Source organism: Mastomys coucha, unplaced genomic scaffold, assembly GCF_008632895.1.
Source record: "Mastomys coucha isolate ucsf_1 unplaced genomic scaffold, UCSF_Mcou_1 pScaffold7, whole genome shotgun sequence".
Taxonomy (NCBI): domain Eukaryota; kingdom Metazoa; phylum Chordata; class Mammalia; order Rodentia; family Muridae; genus Mastomys; species Mastomys coucha.
The window spans coordinates 96,159,703-96,165,820 of record NW_022196913.1 but is presented as its reverse complement, the minus strand read 5'-3'; positions in this window follow the sequence as shown (position 1 = coordinate 96,165,820).

The window sequence follows — 6,118 nt, the reverse complement described above, 5'->3', positions numbered from 1 at the left end:
CATCTAGGGGCTGGAGGAGGGGTACCTACCATCTGTGAATGAACTCTGTGCCCTCTGAGGGAGTAACCTGTGCTTTCTCTCCAGACCAGATCCCAGCCAGCTGTGGAATGAAACATCTGGAAGCCTGACTGGCTTGGATTGGGCTCTGCAGGAAATAGGCTAAGGAGCTGAGCCCAGGCGTCTTGGACGGGGACTCCAGAGAGCAACTGTTGAGAGAGTCATGGAGGGCTGAACAGCACGGACGGACACTTGCCTTGGGCAAGTTGACTGATGGGCTGTGGTCGTGGCCATCTGGTGTTCATGGACATGATAGGACACATGGGGGGGGGGTGACGAAGCCTCAGTACACCGAGAACTGTATGATAGGAGAGTCACACTTCAACTTTCCTACCTGGAGGGGTTTTACCTGCCAGTCCATCTACAGGTGATGGAGGACCACTCATGCCCGGAGTTACCCCAGCAGCTGACCTGCTGAGAGCCCACTGAGTAACACAGCGGCAGGTGGTTACAGGAAGCTCTAACTGTGGGAGGGATGACACTGGGGGACAAAAGCCTGGCATTGGCAAGCCCTGCTAAGGACCTGTGCCAGGAAACTCCAATGGTGCGCTGTCAAGGAGCCAGAACATGGGAAAAGCTGATGCCTCTGGGCCATTGCTACTCTCTAAAGGAAGGCAGATCTAGGCTTCTAGGACCAGAGAGAAGTGGCCCAGGTGACTTGGTCCAGCAGGATGGTCAGTGTTTAAATTAGAGTGCCATTCAAAAACAAGAAAAGCAATTTAAAAAAGGAACGTCTTTCCTCTTACGATAGACAAACGAAAGAACACAATTTGCAATCTCAGACAAGCCTCCCCTTGTTCCAGCTTCTCTCCTCCCTAAGTCCCTGTCCCCCAAGGACAAACCCAGTAATCCCTCCTTGGCTCTCTGCCCTCTCCCGTCGTGCTCCTAGAAGTGGACCTGCTCCCCTCTCCCACAGCCTCCACCCTATTCCTGACTCCTGGGTCCCACTTGGTTCATGCTCAACATTCTCTGATTTTTTACGTTGCCTCCGTCCCCTTCCAGCGAGACAGACCCCAGGCAGAGGGAATACTCCATGGGGTTTGCTAGCCATGCCAAGGATATTTTGTGCCTCCCTGACTTGAGACGGTCTAGAATGACCCCATGCGATCTCTTCCCTACTCGGCAATCCTGGAACACTAAGGAAAACCAGCTCTCTAATATTGAGGGCTAGATGAGTTGCTGGGTCTCAGAACAAAGAAAAGGAAATGGAGGACCAGAAAGACTGAGTAGTTTGCCCGAGGTCATGCAGCTGGGAAGTGGCAGAACCCAGGCACTGGGATTCTAAAGCCCATGAATTTCCTCTGTGAGCCCCACTTTTCCTGCTTCCATTCATGCTCTTCAAGCTCTGTAGTCTCTCCTCAGCTTCAGAGAGTGAGTAGGGCAGAAGGAAGGTATGTGGTGTTTCTCTTACCTGGACTTGACTCTGTGTTTGCTTGATAAATGATTGCGTGCTTCCCTTGAGAGAGAGGTAGCTCTTTGTAACCTATAAAGACCATTCCCCTTGTCTCCTCACAACACAGCTCTTTTTTGTTTGTTTGTTTGGTTGGTTTGTTTTGTTTTTATTTTTCGAGACAGGGTTTCTCTGTGTAGTCCTGGCTGTCCTGGAACTCACTCTGTAGACCAGGCTGGCCTCAAACTCAGAAATCCGCCTGCCTCTGCCTCCCAAGTGGGTTTAAAGGCGTGAGCCACCACTTCCCGGCACAACACAGTTCTTAAAAAATGATGAGAAGAATCTTTGAGTGGAACTTACCTCTTCAGAGCCCTGTCCCCAGTTCTTGGTCTTCATAGATTCCAGATATTCTAGTCAAATCTTTTAGAAGAGTTGGAAGACATGAATGTTGGTACCATTCATCACCCTACCCCCTCTCCCTGTACCCCTGGCAGACATTGCTAATTGATCACCGATCTATTTCCAAGTGAGCTGGGAACTGATTTCCTAGTGTAGCTTATAGGGAACCAGAGAAGTCATCTGGAAACATCAAGAAAGATCCTAGAATATGAGACAATCTACAGGACAGACAACTGGGACAATAAGACAGGGGCAGAGATGGTTCTCAGAGAAAGAAATCAAGAAACGGAGGGACAGGGAGATCAATTAAATTCCTCAAACATTCAGTAACAGAGTCTGGGCTGGGTTTTTCTCTGAAGCTCTTACTCCTCTCTGCAATCCGAATTCTCTAATTGCTAGTGTGTGTGTGTGTGTGTGTGTGTGTGTGTGTTTGAGACAAAGTCTTGCTCTTTGGTCCAGGCTGGCCTGGAACTCACTATGTAGTTCACACTGGTTTAAACCCACAGTGACCCTCCTGTGCCAGCGTCCAGCATGTTGAGATTACAGGCACAATCTTAGCCACACCTGATCTTGTAGTTACTAGCTCAAGTGCGAATCCTCTCTGAGAGCCTGATAAATTTGTGGTGGCAGTAGGGGCAGGCAAGGCATGTCTTAGTTTTTTGGCACCCCAAGTTTCTATCCCAGTTAGGACTTAGCACAAAGAAGGCATGAAGTCAGGGTCTGTTGGAACAGTTACTGGTCAAGAGTCCCAGACTGAGAAGCTGGGTGGCGTGGTCAGAAGACACTCGCATGGGGGTCAGGGCTTGGTTGTGTACAGGATGGGGAAAAGCTAGAGGCTATGGCTGGGCCTTGGGGGAAGGGCGCCTCCACTGCCACTTCCCATCAAGGCCCGTAGCAGTGAGAGAATCGTACAGTCTTGTTACTCAGTGACCCGAGATGTGACATTAAATTGAAAATTAGTCGGTGTGTTAACTAGACAGGCAAATGGCTCCCTGTCAACACCAATCAATTCTTTTCAGGCATAAAATCAGAACCACGAAGGCAGGGTAGGGTGAGGTTCTCCAAGGTGTGTCTGCTGGGGACCAAGGTGGTGGGTGGGAAAGAGAAGTGCCTGAGGGTTCTGCTAGGAGCCCCAAGCCCCAGTCATCCACAAAACTTTCTTCAGCTGCTTTTCAGAGGAGGCTTCTCCCTCCAGGTTGCTCTCCACTGGTCCCATCTTGAGCAACTTACAAAAATCCTGGAGCCCTTCCCAGCATCCCCCACTGCAAGGTCTGTGTCTCTTTTATCTCTCACCTCTGACTCTAGGCCCCTTGCTTGAGATTCCTGACATGCGTAAAGACTACACAAGCTCCTAGTTTTCTTTAGCAAACACCAAGGGGCTTTCTAAAAATTAAGATATTACTTAACATACACTGAAGTTCATCCCCATGAGTGTGCTGCTGCTGCTGAGTTGAGACCATACCCAAACAATGTTCTCATCCCCGGGAAACCACCTATCACTTACCTGTCTCTAAAACATTTGGCTTGTCCCTGGATGTCACATAATTAGAAGCACATAGGGTTAGATCTCCAAATCTGGCTTTTGGCTTCTTTTGCTTAGCATAATGCTTTGTCATTCACCTGTGCATCAGTAGCCATTGTCTAGATGTACCATAATTTGTTTATCCACGTCCCAGTGAAAGGACATTGGGTTATCACTTGATAGGTTTATGAATAAAACCTCTATAAATAATTGTATGCAGAATTTCATATAAACCAAGTTTACATCAACTGGGTAAATATCTAGAATAATATTTCTGCTGCGCTGTCTTGTAAAGTCTGAACTATTCTTTATGCCCATCAGCAACGAAGGAGACTTTGGTTGCTCCACACTGTTGATGTGTAAACTTGTGTGTGTGTGTGTGTGTATATGCACACACATGCAAGTGTGTGCAAACCTGCTGAGTGTGTGGAGGCCAGGGGTTAATGGTAGGATATTTTCCTCCATTTCTTCTCCATCTTTTCTTCATGGTCTCCTTGAGCTTGGAACTCTGATTTGGCTGTACTTCTGGGCTATTGAGGCCCTGGGATCTGCTTGTCTCTACTCCCCTAGTGCAGGGGCTACAGATGCATAGCCACCACGCTTGCTACTTCCCATAAGTTCTGGGGGGGGGGGGTGAGGGTCTCAACTCAGGTTCTCATGCTTGTACAGAAAGCATTTTATCCTGTGAGCAATCTCCCCAGTTCCGGTGTATAAATGTTAAGAAATGGCATCATGTATTGCTGGTGACCACATGTACACAATTTGCAGAACCAGTGGCAAATCACAAACATGGAGTCCCTTGTTCAAAAGAGAAGGAAAGGAAACACCATTGGAGCTACTGAGCTAGAGGCTTTGGGCTTTTTTTTCTGTGGCTTTTCTCTTGGCTTCTGGTGGGCTGTTTGGTCGGCTTTTTAAATTCGTTCTTTGATGTTTTACTGTGGTCTGTGATCTGTTTGTGTGCTGAGCAGAGATAAAGGTTTAGATATATGGTGGGACTCTCTCACAGACTTGGGGTCTCACGGGCTCAGGGTTGCAAGCGTTATCTCAGCCACTCCCTGAATCGCTGCACCCCCCAACCCCCTCCCAGGACCCAGACCTTCTAATAAGGGGCACTTCGTAATTAGACTTTCTCTCTGGCTGTTAATGGAAGCCGCTAAGCCAGATGAGGCAACTCTGTCAAGGATAATTGTGCAATCCAGGCACAACATGATGGTTGAAGGAAGGTCTGAGAGCCGATTTCACTGATATGAACTGAAAGGACTGGTGCTTGGCAGCCCAGCCCTGGGAGTTGGCACGTCAAAGCCACACACCCATTAGCTTTGTGAACCGGGGCCTCACGGCTTTGTGTGTGTGGTGACAGGAGACGCTGCCCCTCACAACTGTTGTTATACGAGTTGGAACTGGAACAAAACTCCTACCCTGTTCTGGGTCTGAACTTGGAAGGAGCAGGCCCAGCGTTGGGCCTCAGGGCTGCTGCATCCACCACCACAAGTCTCACCAAGCAGTAGAAGAGGAGTGGGAAGCTCCTGCCAGGTGAGTGTTAACCCTTTCTTCTCTGGCTAGGGATTCTGGCTCTCCTGCCCATCCAGTATATGGAGAGTACACAGTGCCTATGCCTCTGCTCCTGGATAATTTAATGGAAAGGTTCATTTGGATTAAAAAAAAAAAAGTCCTGTTGTGCAACCTTGTAACTCTTTGATTCCCATGAAAACGGGAGGCACAGAAGGGAACCAGCCCTGCCTTCAAAGGAAGATCTGCCCCTCTGTGGCAGGGAATTGTCTCAAATGTCTCTTGCAATCAATCTTCAAATGTTCCCAGTTTCCACAGGGGTACAGCATGCTCTGCTGCCAGGAAAGACAGCAGGTAAGAAACCATCAACACAGAGGAACCCTGTCTCACAAACAAGCAAACAAACAAAAAGGAAAGGGAAGGAAAGGAGGAAGGAAGGAAAAAAAGAAGGAAGAAACCTTAAAGCCAGGCAGTGAGATGGATCAGCCAGCTGGTAAAAGGCGATTGCCACCAAGCCTGATGACCTGAGTTCAATCCCCTGGATTCTCAAGACAGAAGTATGACTTTTTTTTTTTTTTGGTTTTTCGAGACAGGGTTTCTCTGTGTAGTCCTGGCTGTCCTGGAACTCATTCTGTAGACCAGGCTGGCCTCGAACTCAGAAATCCACCTGCCTCTGCCTCCCAAGTGCTGGGATTAAAGGCATGCGCCACCACCGCCCGGCTCAGAACACACACACACACACACACACACACACACACACACACACACACTGAATAAATATAAAGAACTATCCTAGGCCCATGGGGCTTCACAGAGACTGGGCCACCAACCAGGGAGTATGCAGGCACTGAGCCTAGACCCCCTACATATTTGTAGCAAACATTCAGCTCAGCTTTCATGTGGGTCCCCTAACATGGGGAGCAGGGGTCTCAGTCTTTGATCCTTGGCATTGGATCTCCTTCCCCCACCTGGACTGGTTGGGCTTCAATGGGAGAGAATGTACTTAGTCTTGCTGGGACTAGATGTCCCAGGGTGGTCCCACAGGGGGCTCCCCCTTCTTTGAGAAGAAGGAGAAGGGACAAGGAGTGGTAGGGGAGAAGGGACTTGTAAGGGTGGGACTGGGACAAGAAGTGTGGGGTGTGGGGGGCTGTGATGTAAAGTGAATAAAAATAAACAAATCATTGGAGAAAATAAATAAATATAAAGGAATGTAAGAAAGCAAAGAAATAAAAAAAAAAAAA